Source organism: Helianthus annuus, chromosome 12 (genome assembly GCF_002127325.2).
Source record: "Helianthus annuus cultivar XRQ/B chromosome 12, HanXRQr2.0-SUNRISE, whole genome shotgun sequence".
NCBI classification, from domain to species: domain Eukaryota; kingdom Viridiplantae; phylum Streptophyta; class Magnoliopsida; order Asterales; family Asteraceae; genus Helianthus; species Helianthus annuus.
Genome location: NC_035444.2, coordinates 97779861 through 97803730, shown reverse-complemented (window position 1 = coordinate 97803730; position 23870 = coordinate 97779861).

Genomic DNA, 23870 nt, shown 5'->3' with positions numbered 1-23870 from the left:
TACCTTGGGTAGGACGTCAGTGGTTCAGGAATGTAATTCCTCGTCCGGATGGACGGATATACGTACTAGACTAAAACTCTATCACGAAGTCCCTCCTTTTTGTATCGACTAATCGCCGGGCCAATGGCGAGCGGGTCATTAGTTAGATAGCGCTATTTAGGTCTGACAAGCCTCACACCGTGCCGCAGAGGACGGGCGTGAACTAATGGATCTGTGGCACGTCAATGATGATAGACATTGATGTTTTCAGGGCACATAAACATGACTACAGTCAGCAATCGATACGGTAACGAGTCTAGTATACACATGGGGTAGCCCCCACGGCTGGAGAGCCAGATGATGTACATGGGGTAGCCCCCACGGCCGAAATGCCTGATAACTACATGGGGTAGCCCCCACGGCCGGAGTGCCGGAGTAACTGGGAACGAACATGTCACGTTTTTAAACTATGGGGTAACCCCCACGGCAAGATGCCAGATAAAGTAAACTGTTTTCGAAACAACTAAAACGAACGCCCACCCGTGAACTCACTCAACTAGTTGTTGACTCGTTACTACATGCTTTGCAGGACCATAGGTACTCAACTGGAGCTTGCATGGAGGAGGATCGTTGTGGGACAGGGATTGCTACAAGACTATGTTATAACTTTAAACTTATGCTTCCGCTTGCAACTTAAACTTATTTGTTTTGGAACACCAATCGTATTGGTTAAACTTTTATAATTACTTACATGCTTGTTCAGTATGATTGGTGGCTGGATCCTGGTCAGTCACGCCTCCAAGCGGTAGTACTCCGCAGGTGGGATTTTGGGGGTGTGACAGATTGGTATCAGAGCCATTGGTTATAGTGAACTTGGTTTTAATAAAGGAGAAACGTTTTTGTTAAAACCAGACTATAACCGGTTTAGTGCTCAACGGTCCACAACGACACTTCGCTCCTCATGCAAGGCTCGACGTTCTAGGTAATATGATGTATGTATATTGCCTACTTGTTAGTTGCGTAGTACGTTGCTCATGGTATGCTTGACTAGTATAACTACTGTTGTTTGAACACGTGCGTGCTTACTCTGTCCTACTATCGTGCTTTCGCGAACTTCCCTCACACGTATTACTCTTGTTAAGAAGAACCATGTCTGGACGCGTTAACATGACACAAGCCCAGTTGACGGCTTTGATCAACGAACGAGTTGCCGCAGCGCTCGCAGCTGCACACGCAGGAGGTATATCCTGCAGTCCGAAATTGTTCTAGGATCATTTGGATCCTACTCTCGTGAACCAACCTTTGTGTTAAACTCTGTCTTTTCTTTCACCTACCTTAGGTCAGTATGCTCAGGCACCGGTGTGCACTTTTAAGACCTTTATGGACTGTCGACCCACGACTTTTAGCGGCACTGAAGGAGCAGTAGGTCTCCTACACTGGTTTGAGAAACTGGAGTCTGTGTTCGAAATGTGTGAATGCCCTGAAGCGCGCAGGGTAAAGTATGCTACTGGTACTCTCGAGGGTTTGGCTCTCACGTGGTGGAATGCTCAAGTGCAGATGTTGGGGTTGGTTGCTGCCAACGCCACCCCATGGGAAAACTTCAAGGAAATGATCAGGGAGGAATACTGCAGTCGTGACGACATTCACAAACTGGAAGATGAGTTCTACAATCTTAAGATGTCGGGATCAGAAATTGAGGCATACACTAAGAGATCGCATGAGCTTGCCTTGTTGTGTCCTACTATGGTGGATCCTCCCTACAAGCGAATTGAACTCTATCTCAAGGGCTTGGTGCCAGAAATCCAAAGTCATGTGACTTCAGCGAGGTTGACTACTATCCAGCAGGTTGTACAGTTGGCTCACCGTCTCACTGACCAAGCGGTGGAGCAGAACAAGTTACCGAAGCGTATAGGTGCTGCAACTACTTCTGGTGCTTCTAGTGGGGATAAACGGAAATGGGATGGAACTTCAAGCAGGGGTTCAACTTCAGTGCAAACTCAGTCTCAGCAGAGAAAGACGGATGATCACAAGAGCCCCGGTCAGCAGTCATCTAGTGGTCAAAGTCATGGTGGATACAAGGGGAATCACCCCAAGTGCAATCGTTGTAGCCTACACCACAGTGGGCCATGCACCAGGGGCAACTGTCATCGATGCAACAAGCCTGGTCATGTTGCAAAGGATTGCAGGAGCGCATATCCTGCCAACCAGAATCGTCAGCAACCTCAGCAAAACCAGCGACAGCAGCAGGGTAACAACAAAGGGTGCTTTCAGTGTGGAGTTGAAGGTCATTTCAAGAAGGATTGTCCCCAACTGAACCAGAACAACAACAACAATCAGGGGAATGGTAACAATGGGAACAACAACAACAACAATGGTGCTAGGGGACGAGTGTTCGTGATTGGTCAAGGTGAAGCAAGGAATGATCCCAACGTGGTGACGGGTAAGTTCCTTCTCGACGACTTTTATGTTACAGTCTTATTTGATTCGGGTGCCGATACTAGCTATGTGTCACTAGAAGTTAGTAAGATGCTTAAGCGTATACCTACACCCCTGAGCGACAAGCACACCGTAGAGCTAGCTAATGGTAAAAGTTTGGAAGCCTCACACGTAGTCAAGGGTTGCCAGCTTACTCTCGCTAACCAGACCTTCTCTATTGATCTTATACCTATTGTCTTGGGTAGTTTCGACGTTGTCATTGGGATGGATTGGTTATCCCAACACCGAGCAGAGATTCTTTGTAACGAGAAGATCGTTCGTATTCCTGGTTTAGGTGGTGAACCTCTCATGATTCGTGGCGACAAGAGAAGTGCTGTTGAGAACATCATCTCTCTTCTTAAGGCCCAGAAATGCTTACGAAAGGGCCACACTGCGATTTTGGCTTTAGTTACTGACACCACAGAAAAGGAGAAGAAGCTAGAAGATTATCCAGTTGTACGCGATTATCCTGAGGTATTCCCTGAGGAATTACCTGGTCTTCCGCCCCATCGCCAAGTCGAGTTTCAGATTGATCTAGCTCCTGGAGCCGCGCCTGTAGCCCGTGCACCTTATCGTTTAGCGCCATCAGAATTGGAAGAACTCTCCACGCAACTACAAGAACTCTTGGATAAGGGTTTTATTCGTCCTAGCTCATCGCCTTGGGGAGCTCCAGTACTTTTTGTGAAGAAGAAGGATGGTACCTTCAGAATGTGTATCGACTATCGCGAACTCAACAAGGTGACTGTGAAGAATCGTTATCCTCTACCGCGTATTGACGACTTGTTCGACCAGTTGCAGGGGTCGAGCTACTATTCAAAGATCGATCTGAGATCGGGATATCACCAGCTGAGAGTTCGGGAAGAGGATGTCTCTAAGACGGCTTTTAGGACTCGATATGGGCACTATGAGTTTTTGGTCATGCCGTTTGGGCTGACGAACGCACCGGCAGTTTTTATGGATTTGATGAATCGAGTGTGCAAACCGTACCTGGACAAGTTTGTTATAGTCTTTATCGACGACATCCTGATCTATTCTAAGAGCAAAGAAGAGCACGAACAGCATCTACGACTTATCTTGGAACTTCTCCGGAAGGAACAGCTTTACGCAAAATTCTCGAAATGCGACTTCTGGCTTCGTGAAGTCCATTTCCTAGGGCATGTGGTGAACAAGGATGGGATTCACGTTGATCCATCCAAAGTGGAATCTATTAAGAACTGGCCTGCGCCTCGCACACCAAAGGAAATTCGCCAATTTTTGGGATTGGCAGGTTACTACAGGAGATTCATTAAGGATTTTTCTAAGATCGCGCAGCCTCTCACTTTGTTAACGCAGAAAGGCGTTGTTTATAGTTGGGGAAATGCACAAGAGCTAGCTTTTCAGCATCTAAAGGATAGACTTTGTAGTGCACCTATCCTTTCACTGCCAGAGGGCACAGAAGATTTTGTGGTTTACTGTGATGCATCAATTCAAGGTCTTGGTTGTGTATTGATGCAACGAGATAAAGTCATAGCTTACGCCTCACGACAACTCAAAGTTCACGAGAAGAACTACACGACACATGATTTAGAGCTGGGAGCTGTTGTTTTCGCACTTAAACTATGGCGGCATTACCTGTACGGAACCAAGTGCGCCATCTACACCGACCACAGAAGTTTAGAACACATATTCAAGCAGAAGGAACTGAATATGCGGCAGCGACGATGGGTCGAGCTGCTGAATGACTACGAGTGCTCTATCAGGTATCACCCGGGCAAGGCCAATGTGGTGGCGGACGCCCTCAGTCGAAAGGACACTACGCCTAAGCGTGTAAGAGCTCTACAACTCACGATCCATTCTAGTCTACCTTCGCAGATACGAGCTGCTCAGATAGAAGCACTGAAACCAGAAAATGTTAGAGCAGAAGCTCTACGCGGGACAAGACAACGCTTAGAACAGAAGGAAGACGGCGCTTATTATGTAACAGGACGCAATTGGGTCCCACTCTATGGCGATTTACGAGAGCTTGTGATGGATGAAGCGCACAAATCTCGCTACTCGGTACACCCTGGTTCGGACAAGATGTACCACGATATTAAAACCACGTATTGGTGGCCTAGCATGAAGGCCCACGTAGCAACTTACGTCAGCAAGTGTTTGACTTGTGCGCGAGTCAAGACAGAATATCAGAAACCTTCAGGCCTACTTCAGCAACCAGAGATACCACAATGGAAATGGGAGCAAATTTCCATGGATTTCGTTACTGGCCTACCTAGATCACAGCGCGGAAACGATACTATCTGGGTGATCGTGGATCGACTCACGAAATCCGCACACTTTTTGGCAATCAAGGAAACGGATAAGTTCTCCACTCTAGCGGAGATATACCTCAAGGAAGTTGTTTCGAGGCACGGGGTGCCCACCTCTATTATCTCTGATCGAGATGCACGTTTTACTTCGGAACTGTGGCAGGCAATGCACAAGTCTTTTGGCTCACGTTTAGATATGAGCACAGCATATCACCCACAGACGGACGGGCAGTCCGAACGCACTATCCAGACCTTAGAAGACATGCTTCGCGCTTGTGTAATCGACTTTGGCAACAGCTGGGAAAGACATCTGCCACTCGTGGAATTTTCGTATAATAACAGCTACCACACCAGCATTAAAGCTGCTCCGTTTGAGGCATTGTACGGACGTAAATGCCGGTCACCCCTCTGTTGGGCAGAGGTGGGGGATAGTCAGATCACTGGTCCAGAACATGTGGTAGACACTACTGAGCGGATTGCTCAAAAACGACAACGCATGGCGGCCGCTCGTGACCGTCAGAAGGCATACGCCGATAAGGGCAGGAAACCACTTGAGCTCCAGGTTGGGGAGCGGGTATTACTCAAAGTTTCACCCTGGAAGGGTGTGGTTCGTTTTGGTAAACGCGGCAAACTCAACCCACGGTACGTTGGACCTTTCGAAATCCTTGAGAAAATAGGCAAGGTGGCCTACAGACTGAAATTACCAGCAGAACTCGGGGCAGTTCACAACGTTTTCCATGTGTCAAATCTGAAGAAGTGTCTGTCAGATGAGACGCACGTAGTTCCTCTGAAGGAACTCACAATCGACGAACAGTTGAAATTCGTCGAAGAACCTGTCGAGATCACGGACCGGGATGTTAAGGTCCTCAAGAGCACTAGAATACCTCTTGTTCGAGTTCGTTGGAACTCACGTCGTGGCCCAGAGTTTACCTGGGAGCGCGAAGATCGGATGAAACAAAAGTATCCCCAACTGTTTGAGAACAGTACAAACGCTACTGAGGCTGAAGCTACGGAATTTCGGGACGAAATTCCAGATCAACGGGGGGTGGATGTGACACCCCAGGATAACCGGGAAAACCTTACAACTTGACTAGCTTCCTCAGTGAGTGCCATCAAATTTCGGGACGAAATTTCTTTCAACTTGGGGATGATGTGACAACTCGAAATTTAGAACCTTTCGTTGTAACTTGCTTGTACATTATGCGATTAGCTGAATGATTAAACTTAATGATAACGTGAACCTTTTTATATGATAAGTGCTTTGTTACGTGTGTATTGTATATATGTGTACGTGTTATATGTGAACCGAGAACCCGACACGAAACAACAAAGAACCCGACTCGAGACCAAGAGGTCTCGAGTGACTAGTAATCGGTTTTGGGCCTTGGGCCGAGAACCTTTGGCCGGTTGGGCCATTTGGGCCGTAACCCCCACTCGAAACCCACTAAGGGTGCACACTCTTGGAACTTGACTATATATACCACACCTTAGTTATTTGTTACCATTTGTTGAACATTAGAACACACACACACTTCCATCTTCTCTCCCACTAGAACTCTAGCACACAAACACACCTCCAAGACTCTCGGATCTAATCGGTTAGCACAAGAACTCTCGGGCTTGGAACTTCGGATCGGCACACACACACACATCACCAACCGGTTAGTATTTCTTGTTGGTTATTGTTGAATGCTTAGTGTTAAAATGTTCATATTATGTTTGTATGATGAGATTATGTGACAATATGTTAAGTTGTTGAGTTATACATAATGTTTTGAAAAAGAAATCGGTTCATGAATGTTTCTTGTTATGAGTTGAACTATACATATTTGATGTTGAAAATGGGTTCATGGTATGACAAGAAGGGTGAATGATGATATTGGTTGCACTTGGATTAGATCCGAAAAGTTTGGGTGTTTATACTATGAAAATCGGCTAATGAATATGTTTGTCAAGTAGGATGCATGCTAGAAAAATTATATCTTGATAGTTGTTCATGATTTTGGGTGAATAAGTGGTTAATATGTCATGAACTTGTTGAATATATGTTTGAATATGTGAAGAACACTTTGAATGATAGTTAAGAATGTGAAAACCCTTGTGATTTTGATCCATCTTTGACTAGTAACCTGATTAGGAAATATGTTAGTGGAATTCTATTGGTTATTTCCGGATTTAGGGCCTGATTACATTGTACTATTTGGCTGACTACATCTGCATCAACACGTGAACTTGATAATGACAGCATACCGACTCGCAATCACCCAGTTGCGACTCGCAACCACAGCGTGATGACTCGAGACCACGCGGTTGCGACTCGCAACCATAACAGGACAAGCCGAGACCGCAGGTTACGAGTCCCGTTGCGACTCGAGACCTCAGCATGATGAACCGAAACCATGGTTGCGACACCGGTTGCGACTCGCAACCATCCATGACCAACACACAGCATGACTCGAGACCATGCTTGCGAGTCCGGTTGCGACTCGAGACCACACCTTGGGCCTAAGTTAGTGGGCCGAATCTATGGATTTCTGTGTTACTGTTAACGTGTTATTTGGGCCTGTTATCACGAGCCCAACTGTTTGGGCCTCACACTTAGACTGTGGATTTTGTTTGAATGTTAACTGTGAACTGTTACTGCTAAACGTGCTTGCCAAACGTGTTGAACACTTGTGCACTACTTGGTTCGAATCTGATTATACGTGATATCCGTGATTAGGACGTAACTGACTACTTGCGACTTGACTGATCTTTCTGTGATTAACTGCCGAGCAAACCGAGGTGAGTTCACACCCTTTACAAAGCATGGGATTCCCTGGGTTGGGAACGGGGTTAAGGAACGTGGGTTCCTCGTCTACCTTGGGTAGGACGTCAGTGGTTCAGGAATGTAATTCCTCGTCCGGATGGACGGATATACGTACTAGACTAAAACTCTATCACGAAGTCCCTCCTTTTTGTATCGACTAATCGCCGGGCCAATGGCGAGCGGGTCATTAGTTAGATAGCGCTATTTAGGTCTGACAAGCCTCACACCGTGCCGCAGAGGACGGGCGTGAACTAATGGATCTGTGGCACGTCAATGATGATAGACATTGATGTTTTCAGGGCACATAAACATGACTACAGTCAGCAATCGATACGGTAACGAGTCTAGTATACACATGGGGTAGCCCCCACGGCTGGAGAGCCAGATGATGTACATGGGGTAGCCCCCACGGCCGAAATGCCTGATAACTACATGGGGTAGCCCCCACGGCCGGAGTGCCGGAGTAACTGGGAACGAACATGTCACGTTTTTAAACTATGGGGTAACCCCCACGGCAAGATGCCAGATAAAGTAAACTGTTTTCGAAACAACTAAAACGAACGCCCACCCGTGAACTCACTCAACTAGTTGTTGACTCGTTACTACATGCTTTGCAGGACCATAGGTACTCAACTGGAGCTTGCATGGAGGAGGATCGTTGTGGGACAGGGATTGCTACAAGACTATGTTATAACTTTAAACTTATGCTTCCGCTTGCAACTTAAACTTATTTGTTTTGGAACACCAATCGTATTGGTTAAACTTTTATAATTACTTACATGCTTGTTCAGTATGATTGGTGGCTGGATCCTGGTCAGTCACGCCTCCAAGCGGTAGTACTCCGCAGGTGGGATTTTGGGGGTGTGACAAAGTCCATCTGGACGGATGGATAGCGGCCCATCCGGACGGATGGAGAGATTAAATGAGGAGCCTTCATTAAACCCCTTCCCTATAAATACCCCATGTTATGTTTCATTTAAGAAATTTTGCATCTTTCTACATTTGGAGAGCTTTCAAGTCCTAGAGAAAGAAAGTAAAGTGTGAAAAAAAATCAAGGAGCGATACACGAAAGAGAAAAACGAAGAATCAGATATCATGGCTGAAGAATTCTACAACACATTTTACAAAGCTTATACTTCAGAGTCTTCCGAAACATCGACTGTCAAACCAAAAAGCATTTTGAATGCTATAACCAAAAATATTAGTCATGATAGTTTTTACGGAACTAACTCAAAACCACCTAAACTTGACACTATTGAAGATTATACGTGGTGGAAAGAACGATTTATTAACTGGGCTAAAGCTTATGGGCATGAGAGTTGGTTTTGCATGGAATTCGGTTATAGTAGGCCAGTTGATGATAAAAATGAAGAAATTCCACTTAAAAGCTTATGAGTTGAAGATAAAAAGAAATTCTCATATGAACAACAAATGATTGCCTTGATCCAACAGTCAGTCAGAGATGACATATTTGCATTACTTAATCATGATGGATCATCAAAATTAGTGTGGGAAGCATTACAGGTAAAAGCTGAGGGTGGGAAACAAATACAAAAGAATAAAATAGCATTACTTAAAAAATAATTTGATTTGTTTGACGGTATAAAAGGTGAATCTGTAAGACAAGTGATTGAAAGATTTGTCACCATAAAATTGAACTCGATAGGTTTGGAATAACAAAGACCCGTGAGAAAATCATTGATAAAATCATTGAAGATTTACCACGAGCTGATCAGTGGCAAATGTTTATGTTTATTTTGAAAAATGATGTGTTGTATGATACGATTACTTTGGATGCCTTGATTGAAAAGATCGAGAGTCACGAGCTTGAATTGCAAAAGCAAAGCAAGATGAGCAGCTCATCACATCAACATAATGTGGGTCTTTACTACAGGGGCAGTGCACCTTCGGTGTCAGTCAATGAGTCACCAAAGACTGCCTTCAGTGTTGAAAAGTCAAATTCTCATAAAAGCACATCTAACTACAATCCAGAGTATCATTCGTCTTCAACAGCCTCAAACTCAGAAGAACCAGATGAGATTCTTTGCAACATTGCTCTAATGTTGAAAAATTCTCCAGCTATGAGCATCAATGCGGCTAAACAACAAATGAGTTTCTTGGCATCAATTCTGGAATCATACGAAAGTCTGGTAGCAGGGAGAATCAGAAATACTGAGCTGACAAAGGAAGATTACGACCAGATAGATCCGGAAGAGATGGAACTCATTGATATTAGATGGTGTTTAGCTAGCTGCATTCGTAGAGCTCAATGGTTCATGGAAATAACTAGCAGGCAGGAACTAGGAGGGATGTTAAGCACTAAACTCGGTTTTGACAAGTCAAAAGGGACATGTTTTCGATGCAAGCAGAAGGGTCACTTCAAGAGGGAGTGTGTTAACCAGGAAGTAGCTGATCATGGAAATCATTTCAAGGATCACTACTACAAAAAGGCAATTTATCAGAAAACTGGTGAGCATACTTCTGGAGAGAGTCTAAAGCGGATTGCTGGAAATTCATCAAAGGAGAAATCACAAGCGTCAATGATACGTGACCAGGTCAAACCCAAAATCGAACATGCCAAACACAGAGTTATTCAGGAAGATGAAGTATTTAATAGGAATGATTATCTTGGTGATGATGATGAAACTGCTTTAATCGCTGAAGTGAAACAGAGTGCATTTGTAGCTATTGTGAAAGAGAAAACAAAAGAAGAGATTCAGAAAGAGAAAACATACAGAGAGAGATGTATTGTTGATTATAGAATCCAAGAAATGGAGCAAGAGTACGAAGAAGCGAGGAATTATGGAAGGTACGACAAGAAGCGAGAGTGTTACATCAACAGCAAAGGAGATCCACTTGTTCATCCAAGCAAAGTTGTGTATAACAACGTTCTTGTAGTAATCCCTCTTTCCGGTGAGTACTATTCAAATGTCGCAAAAGATAAAGATTATGTGAAAAAGCTGGATAAAATCATCAGGGATGTCATGACAGCATGTCTAAGACAAAGAGATGAAGAGAGGATGAAGAAGAATGTTGATGATCTGGTGGATGAATTGAAGAAGTTTGCTGAAGAAGAGAAAGTGGAAGGTAAAAAAGAAGAAGAAGCAATTGGTGAAGAAGTTGTTACTAAAAACAACAGAATCAAGATGATCTAAAGAAGAAAGAAGAAGCTGATGTGAAGTTGAAAAGATCGGTTGAAGAAAGTGATGTTAGTGAAGTTGTTTCAGAGGAACAGAGGAACAACAGGAGAAAGAAGTTGACCAGAATCAAACGGCATAAAAAGCTGAGGTGCCAACCACTGAGGTAAAAACTTCAACCGAATCTTCTGAAGTTTTAAATAAAAATGTTGAACAGTGCAAGAAATGCATGAAAACGTGCAGTGCTTGTACTGAAAAAGATGAAAAATTCAGAAGAAGGGATATGGAATTTACTAAAATTGAAAAAGTTTTCAAAGATAAATGGAAAGAAATGTTTGAAAATGAAAAGATTTTAAAAGATAATGATGAAAAGCTGACACTGAAATGTGTAGGATCGAGGATTCATCCAAACGAGTCAATCAGAGTCAGATCTAGTTTCTAGAAAGGCGGAATCAGACTAGAAACCATCAATCAGTGTTAGAACAGGTGTCACACCCCGACCACGTAAAACAACAAAACGTGGCGGAAACGTCGGGGAGTGTTGTAACAGAATCATTGTTTCACAACCATGGATTAAAAAAATTTCGTTTTATTGAATTAAATGAGTTACAATGTCTTAACAATAAAGAAACATAACAAAAATTAACTAGTCTTGCATCTTTTAATGTCACTAAGGTCTCGTCCAATCCTATGTGAGCATGCATCAATATCATCATCAAATATCATCAACTATTGTACCTGAAACACATGTGAAAATACGTCAGCATAAAAATGCCGGCGAGTACATAGGTTTTATGAAAAATAGGATACATGACTTAGGTTTAAGAAAATGTTTAACCAAAAACTTGTCATGAATCCAGTTTAAGTGTTTGCTTTTATAAAACGTTTGAAAATCGATGATAGATATGTTTAGTTAAAAGAATGATGTAAGGTTAAATGAATAACAAAGTAAAAATGAGTTTGTATAAAACAAACTGTTTTGTAAAACAATGTCTTGTGAAAAATATGTTATTTGTGTAAAAATGTATAAATCCAAATGAATGATTTAAATAACGCTACGCCATGTAATATAATACAAGCACTTATATATAGGAAGTACCGGCGGCGTATCCACCATGCTTGTATCACATTACACACGTCTCGTTACTCGAATCACTTACCCACATAAACCACCAATGTAAATTGCCCATGTCTAAACCGTTGTCAAATGTCAATCAAGTATTGTGTAAACAAAATGTCATGTATGGCAAGTGAAATATGTAACAACCAAACCATAGGTAAGAATGCACAAACAATGTACTAAGTATGCGACGGATGGACATACATAGCATGAGACCAAGTATAAGATGTCTTGTAAAACGATGTACTAAGTATGCTGAACATACATAGCATGAAATGTTATGTAAAACGATGTACTAAGTATGCACACAATGGGCATACATAGCATGTGATGTAAAATGTACTAAGTATGATGAACATACATAGCATGAAATGTTATGTAAAACGATGTACTAAGTATGCACACAATGGGCATACATAGCAAAAACATAATGAAATCATGTACTAATAGTGTACTAATGAACATAGCAAGTATATGATATAAAAGCATGAAAGTAACAAGTAGGCACATGTGTTTCACCCCAAAATGTTTGAAAAAAAATAAAAGAGGGGTCTATGTACTCACTTGAGGGTGCTTAGAAGTCTTAGGATAACCACCAAGCAAAGCTAGAAGATCACGGAATCAAACGGCACCTATATAGGTATCTACATTAATAAACGGACCTATCGGAGGATCGGGTAGTACAAGGGTTCGTAAACCAAATAAGTATGGGAACTTATGTAATATGGTTTAACAAAGCCTACGTACTAAAACGAAACCTATCCTAAGTGCTTTTGACCCATTACGACCCGTTTAGGTAGCTTACGCCACTTTAACGCGTCGTTTGCGTAAAACGCGTTTGGAATGCCTAACTAGTCCTTTGGCAAGCAAGATATGAGTTAACATGTTTAATATTGTTGTTAAATCAGTTTAGATGTCAAAAATTTCGTTACATAGACTTAAAATAAATTTATGCGTAAAAAGGGCATTTTGGTAATTTACCTAAGGCATATAAACTACCTATCATATAACTAACTAAACGTCGTGACCATAAGGTATAACCTCGGAAGGTTATTCCCTATACAACTATGGTCACCTAATGTGTTTGGTCGGATCCTAAAGATCGACCAATGGGTCGGGTTCGTAAGCATAAACGATTGATTAGATCGCTTACCTTTACGACCCTAAACAAGCACAAATCTAAAAGCGACGAGCTAAACATGCTAGAACATGTTTAGTAAAGTTAGAAAACAGGTTTGGTATTAAAACAAACGGTTTTAATACCCTAGAGTAGTTTGGTTACAAAATACGCGAGAAAACGCATTTTGGCCGAAACTACGACTCGTCACTGAGCATAGATAACGTGGTAATCAGTAGGTATAGTTACTAGGGACTATAACCATCGTGATTACGCTCACGTTATGAAGTTCAAACGAACTTCGCATTGACCATAAACTGGTTAATGCAGAAAGTCAAACGCAGTTTGACTTTAACGCTAAAACGAATGAAAAACGCGAAAGAATACTTACAGAAGGTCCCCGCAAGATTCGAACCCGATTCACTCTCAGGTAGGAAGCATATACTTCCACTTAGAGAGTCTAGAATCAGATTCAAATGTGAGGAAGAATGAAATGGGTGAAGGGTATTTATAGATTTCCTTGAACCGTTAAGATCGTTCGTCGAAAAACGTGATTTGATCTAGACCTTACATGTGGGCACATGGTTTTCAAAAACCATGGGAGCCCTTAATGTGGACTATGTTCATTGAATACCATCCCATGGTTTTGCAAAACCATGGGTGAAAACCATTAACACTTCAAAATGGACTAGGTTCATTGAATCTGCCAGAAATTTCAAAAATGGTCCCTACACTTGTAAAACTTGATTTTTTTGGCACTTTAAATCCATTTAACCTCATTTCAAGGCTCTAAATGATACTAAAGTATAGGGAACTTAAAATGTGCTCACAGACATCACGGATGTCGGTTCGTTTGGCCGTACGGTTGCGTTATTCGGTTAATTACGACGGAAGTCGTAACGAACGCAAAAACAATCCAAATTAAGCGACGAATGGAATTTTATCATGCCAATCACTAAAATAAAATATTTTAATGATTACATAAATTTTTGGATGTTCGGAAATATTCAGGACGTAAGATATGCGCAAAAATGCAAACTTATGCACTTTTGACGCTTTTAGTCTTTATTGATCAATAAAGTTTATTTTAGCATACCGAACCCTTCAAAACTTATTTCTGAGTTATGTAAGGGTTATTTAAGGTATGTTAAGCCTATTTCACTATTCCGGAGTGTTTGTTGCATTAAAATGGTTATATTTACGAATCAGATCGCGTATAACCTTCCAGAAAGCGATTTAAAACCCGAAATCGAACAAGAATTGATACGTGCAAAAGATACACATATTTATACAGATCCCAAGTATGAAATACAATATTTCATTGGCTTGGTATTTGTTTGATGGTGGTGGTGGCACAGGTGTCACAACAGGAGTAGAAGAGTAGAAAGTCACTTTAAACATGTTCTTCATTGATATTAAACATTTTGGTACAAAGAGAATCCGACACCACTTCGTTACAGAATTCTCCAGAATGTTTTAAATGAAGAACACCACTAGCCTATTTATAGGCTGACCAGATCGCATGGAATAACATGTCCAGACCGCACGAACTGACAAGCTCACTTCGTGCGACCTGAAACATTCAGGTCGTGCGACCTGGCCCAAAATACATATAAAACTTAACATTTCAAACTATTACATATAATTGACACGACATTGACTGATGACGCAGGCGATAGACATTATGCATCAACAAACTCCCCCTTGGATATTGCCGTAGTCTTCAGTCAGTCTGTCTTCAAAACTTTCTTCACAAAGACTTGAAAAATTCTTCTCTTCGCTTTGGCTTTTTCAATAATGCTTTCCTGAGCTGTTCATTCTCTCTAGCAGCTCTCTTTTCTTCCTCAGCTAGCCTTTGAAAACATGTAGCTCGAGCAATCCTGTCTTTCTCTTCATGCTCTTTTCTCCTCTTCTCTGATTTCAGAAATTCTTCTCTTTCAATATCTCTCCAACGTGTTAACCACATATTTTCAGAATTTATACCTTTCTGAAAACATATTGTAGCTACCTTCTGAAACTGTAGAGCTTGATCTCTATCTTCTGCCTTATGACCAATCTTGTTCACAAACAGACATTCAACATCCTTTGCAGAACAATTGACTATCCACATCGGATCGTACAGGTGAATATTTCTGATTTCATTCCCAACTTGTTAGTGCACTTACGTCTGTCGACTACGTCTTACATCGAGTCTTAGAGTTAGACAGATCGGAAATGGCACGGAATCCTAGAAATAGACATTTGTAATAGGTCCGCTTTTATGTACATTCCTAGGTCCGCTTATGTGTCAAGTAGTAATCAGGTTCGCTCATAGGGTAAGTTGTTGGTCCGCTCGTGTGTACCTTATAGATCCACTTATATGAGCATGTTCATATAAGCGGACCATGCTTGTCTATATATATGGTCTTTGGAGCGAACCATAAATACATAGTTGAAGGTGTTTTTGTTCCGGTATGCTGCCGAAGTGCTGTCAGACCTTGTAATTGTGTTCAATATCAATACAACATCAAGTTTAAAGAGAATCTAGCTAGAATTGCACCAAATCATTAGTTTCCGCCTCTTGATTTGGATAGAAACTTCTCTGATCGACTCAAACAGGGCCGAAAACGATCCTACAATTGGTATCAGAGCTCAGGAGGAGGAGTTCTTGCCATTTTAGCTGCATTTCTTCTGATTTTCTACACTTTCTTCATTTTTTTCAAAAATTTTCACGGTAAAATCGGCTCAAAATCACACAGTGCACTCGGAATCATGAACTAATAAATCCTTGAAGTTTCCAGATCTAAAATCGACGTAGAAGTTAGGATTTTAGGTGGTTCGCTCATACGGATTTGCGCAAAAGATGACGTCAGCAAGAACACTGGTTCGCTTTTAGTGTCAATTGTTGACTGGTTCGCTCCAAAATCATTAATCTGGTTCGCTTATACGTACAGATTTGCTGGAAAAGATCAGATTCTGGTTCGCTTATTGATCCAATAGTTAGTTCGCTCGAACGGTCCGCTCTTTAGTCAGTCCATCTGGTCCGCTTATTGGGTAAACTTATTGGTTCGCTCATACAGTCAAAAGTTTTGGTTCGCCTATTAGTCCAACAACCTGGTCCGCTCGTTGGTTAATATTTCTGGTTCGCTCCAAGTGAAAGTGACGGTCTCGCTTTTAGGACACTTGTTGGTTCGCTTTTGGAACAGTTATTGCTTCGCTTTTCTGACAGTGTCACTCATTTGAACAGTTTGCATAAATTTTGAAATTGTTGTAAACGTTGAATATTTGAACAACCGGATACTGATTTCTATAACGCTTTTGCAACTCCGACTTCGATTACTCAAAGTGCTTTGATTGAAAACGAAACCGGAATGTCTCAGAAACCGCCGAAACTCATGGATATTGATGATTATAATGTGTGGTCTGAACGTTTTGGAAATTGGGTTGAAGCTTATCATCTTGATGCGTCGGAACACACCGAGGAACCATATGTTAAGCCCACAAAGAACAATGTTGTGAATGGTACTCCGTTAACACTTAGAGAAATGAGTACGGCTGATAAAAAGAAATATCGGGATGAAAAATTGATGGTGAGTCTGCTTCAGCAAGCTATAAAAGAAGATATTTTGATACTGCTTTAACATGATGGAACTGCACATTCGATTTGGACAGAGCTGGAAGCAAAGTTTACTGGAAGTGACGATATGCTCAGGAATAAGATATCTCTCATGAAAAAGGAATTTGATTTATTTAGGGGATTGAAAAATGAAAATACCAAGCAAATAATTGATAGATATTGTAACTTGGTGAGAAATATGACGAAACTTGGTGTTAAGAAAGATACTGATGAATTGATTGAAAAACTTGCAGATGCACTACCACATGAAACATGGGGAACATTTCTGATGATGTCGCGGTCAAACAAAACAAGTTATAAAAACATGACACTGGGAGATTTTATCAAGCATCTGGAAGCTCAGGAGATGGAGTAGAGGAAGATTGCTAGGATGAAGAACTATGATGGAGAAAAGGATATCAGTTTGTACTACAAGAGTGGTGCTACTGATTCTACAAAGTATTCTCCAAAGATCGAAACTGCTTACAGTGTTAAAGATTCTCCTGAGAAGAAGGCATCTCCAGGATCAAACAGCACAAGATTTTCATCATACGATCCTAACATCTCTGTAACAAAGAATGGTAGAAAACTTCAGTGTAACATTGTGTTAAGCCTTGAAAATGATCACGACTACACTGAAGATATTGCAAAAAACCAAATGTCTTTGTTAGGGATGATTTTAGAGTCTTATAGTTGCTTTGTTGCAGGAAAGATCGGAAATCCAATGCTCACAAAAGAGGATTACGATCAAATTGATGCTGAGGAAATGGAATTGATGGATATAAAATGGTGTATGGCGAGTGTGATGAGACGTGCTGAAAAGTTTAAACAAATTACTGGCCGTGATGATTTTTGTGATGCAAACGTTTCAGCTTTGGGTTTTGATAAATCTAAAGTTACGTGTTTTTGTTGTAGGGAGAAGGGGCATTTCAAGAGGGAGTGCAAAAACCGTGAAGCTACCGGTGCCCAAAATCCTTTCGGAAACAATGACTATCACAAGAAGGCCATTTATCATCAAATCACACCACCAGCACAGCAGCAGGCACAAACAGCTCATGGGAGAGATGTGATGGATAATTCGAAAAGAGCATGTGTTGTTAGTCAGGGAAAATATGATAATTTTACCTGGGATAAGTATCTTCCAAAAGACAGCAAAGTGTGTTTGGCTGAACAAGATGATGAGAAGTTGGCAGAAGGTGTTACTTGGGATGATTTTTGTCCAGATCAAGATCTTATGACCAAAGAGATGTCTGAAAACACTTCTCATGCTTTCTTTGCTAATGCTTTTGATTTGAAATGTGCAGAAAGGTGCAGAAAAGTCATGGAAGCTGCTGAAGAAAGACGAAGGAAGAATAAAGAAGAGGAAGAAGAGGAAGAGCGATTAAAAGCTGAAGCTAAAGCTGAGAAAAGGAGAAGAGCTGAATTCTTACAGCATAACAGGACAGTCAATGAGGTTCCTGAATTTGAAGTGAAAATTGACGCTGAACCAGTCATAGTCCCGGAAAAGTGCATGAACTGTGATTCGCTGATCAAGCAGAACAATGAGTTGTTGCACAGTATTCACAAATTGAAAGAATCGTATGACACGATGAACAGAGAAATCAACAAGTATACATATTCAAGTGGTGAACAAGCTGTGGCAATGAACACATTGAAAATAGCATATCTTAGACAGCTTGATGATGCAAACTTTCATATTAAGAAATGTGCTGATCTCGAGTTGGAGCTAGCAACACAAAAGATAGAAACTGAGAAAGTTGTTAGACAGTTACTCATCTGAAGAAGAGAAATCTGTGACAAAAGATGAAGAAAAAATGAAAACTTCTGGTAAGAAATCAAGTGTGGTCTATAACAGATGTCCGCCCCCGGTCAAAAATGGATATTCACCCCGAAATCCAAATTCTGAAAGAGTCAATAAGGCAATCAATTTACAATGGGAGTCTGGGCCGTCGGATAACTTGCCAGAGAGTATCGATGTCACGTATACGTCATCCGACACTGATCATGAGTCAAAGTTAATAAAAAGTGTGATAGATCAGGTGTTAGAAAAAGATGACAGTGAGGTGTCAAAACCGGAATCCAAACCCGAGTCAAAGTCTGGGTCAAATGCGTCAAAGCCGACATTCAATAAGGACAAACGGGTTTATGATAAAGAGTTTTTACTTTCAAAATCTAATTTGAATGATGAATCGGTCAAAGTGGCATATACTTTGAAAGGTTCTGACAAATTATATTCAGATGAAAGTTTTCCAATAAGAAGTGTCAGACTTGAAATGATTCAAAAGGTTTTCAAAATAACAGAAATTAATATTTCTGAAATAAAAGATTTTAATCTTAATGGAAAACCTAAATCATACACTTCAAGAGATCAACAAAGAATCAACAAGAAAATGGGTTACAATTGTGGTTATAGTTTCCGACAGAAACCAAACCATAATCATAATTTCAAAAAGAAAGGTCTTGGTTTTGTCCCACTGAAAAGCTATAAAAATGAGAAAATGTATAAACCAAAAACTATGTTTGTTTCAGGGAAAACGTCAGAGGCTGAAAAAGAACAATCATTCAGAAAGCAGACAAATCAGGAATTCCTTGCCAAGAAGCAAGAAGAACTAAAGAAGAATGAAGTTCCGAAGAAGATTGAAAAGGGAACTTGTTTTCAGTGCAAGATTGCTGGTCATGTGGCAAAGGATTGTCCGAAGATTTTCAAGCCAAAACAGGAAGTCTCTGGGAAAATGAAAGAAAAAGTTGTTGAAAAGACTGAACTGTCAACCCGGAAGTTTACTGGCTTTGAAAATTCAACTTTTGAAAAAGGAGAATGTTCAAAGAGTGCTTCAAAAAGGAAAGAAAATGTGCCAAATCAGAAATGGGTTGTGAAAGGTTCAGGTAATAGTTCTGGTGAGGAATCTGATTCCATACAATCAGAGGAGCCACGTGTTGAGAAAAAGGTTGAAAAGAAAATTCCGATAGTGGACGATGTGAATTTTCCGCCACTAAATGCTAAAAATTACAAATCTTAAATCGGAAAAGTTGAAATTTCAAATCAATTTTATTCTGACAAGAAGAAATTTGATGTTGAAAAAACTTTCAACGGAAATGTAAAACGTATCTTTGTAAAAATGGTCAATGGTAAGGCCAAAAGCATCGAAGAGTTTTATGTTTCCAAAGGACGTGTTTACAAGCCTGTTGAAAATAAAGATAAAGAAGATGTTGTTACACCCAAGGAAGGTCAGGCTTGGGTGGATATATTTTTCAAAGAATAAAAACCTGACTTGCCGGAGATCCCAAGTTGGTATCGTGGATCATGAATCGACATCCTTCTTAATCTGTGTTTGAAGTTTTGCAGGACTTGCTGGAACTCCCAGGTTTGTAAGCGAGGAGTAGGAATCGGCACCTTGAGAATTCAACCAAAAGATGGTAATTGGTTGAAAAAAAGGTTTGAATAGCTTAATTGCTAAATCTACAAGTGGTTGTATGTTTGTGGATGTTATAAGTGGTTCAGAATGATAACTAGTTGATCGTACAAGTGGTTAAATCAAGGTCATTAATTTGAACTTGAGTTAACTATCATTCATTAGATTGGTAAAACAATATGATGATTTGAACCCCAATTTTACAAAAGGTAAAAACAACTAAACTTATTTTCCGGAAAAACCATTCTGATTAAAACAAACTTGAGTGTTTTGAAATCATTATGGGAAATAGTTTGTTGTGAGGGGGAGTTCTGATTGTTTAAGCCAAACGGATGGAGAATTGAAGTGTTTCGATATCAGTTGTCATGTTTTGTACAGTTTGTTGTCAATTTTCTTTAGATGTATTTGAATTTTAGGGGGAGTAAGAATTTTTAGAAAATCCAAAAACATCAGAAAATTTGAAAAAGCCAAAAACATGATAAAATTGAAAAATGAGTTTTTGTTGCATAAAAGAGGAAATGATAGTACATCAGTGGACTATCACAGCACGCTAAAGAATTGTAAAGCCAAAATGTGATAAACAATCTTACTGCGGATGTGTCAGTAGATTTTCGCACATTTAGTAAATTGAAACGAGATATAAACCTAAATCAAACTTTCTTAATTCGTGGGTAACTATTCTTGGATATATGGGTAACCCCCGAAATCTTGTTTGAAAGGTCCCGTATTCTGAGATACTAGGTCTTTATACTCAGTGATATCTGGGGTATTATTCCGGGACTTCTGCTGTATGGAAATACTGACCTAGTCCCCGAATAATACTTTCTGCAAAAAGCTTTGAAATACAAGCTCGCCCTCAGCAATCTGATTAAACAATAAAATTGATAATCTTTGCTGTTGTAATAAAAGATCCTCTAAAGGGGACCCACCAAAAGTCGAGCCGTCATCTATCTGCTGAACGGAAGTTCTGACCTGAGCTCTCACGGTTTCGCATCTACCCCTTTACAGATATCATCTGTGGTATACTCACCTCTAAGACTGAATATTTGGGATCTGGATACGGGAGTATATTAAAGTGGAGTGATACACAATTAAGTTTTAGTTTCTAAAACATTAATATCGTATCTCGAATCAATTGAAGTCTGTGTGAAAATTTAAGTGGACAAACATACTGACAATCTAGGTAAATTGTTTAGAACTTAATATGTAATCAAGCTTAATGGTGTTTGTGATATGTTTCATAACTGATATGATCTTCTTGCACAAACTCACAAAAATATTATTTGTAAATAGTTGTTTTCTGTTTTTATTTTCATTCAGAAAATTCAAAAAAAAATTTGGTATGTTTTAGCATAAGTTTTGAAAAAGTCAAAAAGTTTTTCGACATCTGATGTTGAGATACTGATTTTCAAAATTCAAAGTGCTAAACTTGAAGAACTGGTTTGGGAGAGTGTATGTGAAGCTGCTAAATTTGTTTGAAAAGAGCTAGTAATTGATTCTGAATGCAAAATTTTTATTATGGATTATCAACATAGTTTCTGAATTGTTGAAAAGTTTTAATCTTTGAAGAAACTTATGGTTAGGTAGAGATTGTGCAGGATTTGTGTCAGATCTTGATCCTGAGAGAGAATGGAGTCAGGTATTGATCTGGAACTTGATGGGAGCCTGTTAATGATCTTGATTTGAAAAATGAAGATGTGAATTCCAGACTACGATCCCTGCTGTGTGAGAGGGGGAGTCTGAAGACACCGTGTCAACAGTTAACAGAGAAAAGGTTGTTGATGACAAAGATAGAGATCAAGGATTCTTGAAATGACAGATATTTCAGAGACAGTTTGACGACTGATGAAGATTGTAGATTGACATGTGCGAAGACTCTATGAAGACTCCGTCAACATCCGAGGGGGAGTATGTTAGTGCATTTACGTCTGTCGACTACGTCTTACATCGAGTCTTAGAGTTAGACAGATCGGAAATGGCACGGAATCCTAGAAATAGACATTTGTAATAGGTCCGCTTTTATGTACATTCCTAGGTCCGCTTATGTGTCAAGTAGTAATCAGGTTCGCTCATAGGGTAAGTTGTTGGTCCGCTCGTGTGTACGTTATAGATCCGCTTATATGAGCATGTTCATATAAGCGGACCATGCTTGTCTATATATATGGTCTTTGGAGCGAACCATAAATACATAGTTGAAGGTGTTTTTGTTCCGGTATGCTGCCGAAGTGCTGTCAGACCTTGTAATTGTGTTCAATATCAATACAACAGCAAGTTTAAAGTGAATCTAGCTAGAATTGCACCAAATCATTAGTTTCCGCCTCTTGATTTGGATAGAAACATCTCTGATCGACTCAAACAGGGCCGAAAACGATCCTACACAACTCTGTACACAATCACTGCTTCAGTTCTCATGCAGCTATAAACCCAGCATACAAACCCTTCATGAAAATTTTGTTCCATTTTTGGCAATGGAATATTCTTCATAACCCTGGGCTTCTTGATCTTCAGAATTGTTTCCTCAATACCTGTAACTGGATCCATCCTCTTGACTTTGTTAGGATAATGTGGCTTCCAGTGTTTAAAATTCACTGAATGCTTCAAACTTCATCAAGCCCCATGTTGGCATATCATGAACTCTGACAAGATATGATAATGTTCTGACCTTGGACAACTCTTCAACATCCCACCAAGGTAGACACATTATATCTTGAATATATTGAAAATATTTAACACCAAATTCTCTTCGAATAGCATAAGCGTTGACATGTGGCAAATACCCCCAGCTTATGATATCACCAAAAGAAACATCTCTATCCCTTCTGTAATACTGTAGTGGTCTTTTGAATTTTCTTTCTGCATCCTTCCTGAACCACTTCTTTCGTTCTTCACGGTGTTCTTCTTTAGACATTTCTTTAAAACTCTTATTCTTAACACTTTCAGCAACTTTTCTTCTCAATTCATCCTCATTTGCTTGACTAAACAACTCGGCAAGAGTTGGAAAGCTAGAAGTATCAACATTCTCAAACTGATCATCGTCGCTCCAGTCTTCTACTTCAACTTTATCATAATTATCAGCTTCTTCAACATACTTGTACTGATATGCAGGTTGATGATTGATATCAAACTTGTTCAACTCCTCTTCAAAATCGAAGTTAAACTCACTTTCTTCAATAACCATCATTTTTACAATCTCAGCTCTAGTGTAAGTATGCAATATTTCACCTTCCTCTATATCATGTTCAAGACGTAGAATCAAACCTGCACCCTGACCAACAGTCTCATCAACATTTTCAGAATCACCATGCTCCCCCTCTCCTCCTGCATTTTCTGGTTCTTCGTTTGCATTGTCTTGAAGATATTCATCAATATTTTCTTCTTGTGACGCTTCAGTAACTTTTATACCAGAATTACCTTGATCAACATCATCATTTCCATCATCATCATCATCGCTATGAATAGAATATACTTCATCTGCATCATCTTTCAGATTATCCTCTTCATCTTCTTCATCATCTTCGATCTTATTCTCACCAGGTACTGAAGTTAACAGACAAGGAGTTGGAATAGATGATTATAGAACTTTTGTCGGGGATTTTGGCTCAGTCAGAACAATTGCCCTTTTCAGTCACTTGAACAACATTTTCAACTTGAACATCTTTACCCTTATCTTTCATTCCAGCTTCTATTTCAGCTTCACGTCTTGCTCTTACTTCCGCAAGTTCTATCTCTTCAAACCTTTGTTCAATCGGCTTACCAATCAAATCTTCCAACACTTTCTTTAACATATACTCTTCATGTTCTTTTTTAGCGTTCTTGGCTTCTAACTCTTTGTTTTTCAACTTGAAGTACTCATTCTGCTCATCCCTTCGAGACTTTTCTTCTTCCAAGTCAACTATTCGAACTTTCAGAATGTCAATGTCGACTTGATCAGCTTCAACCTTTT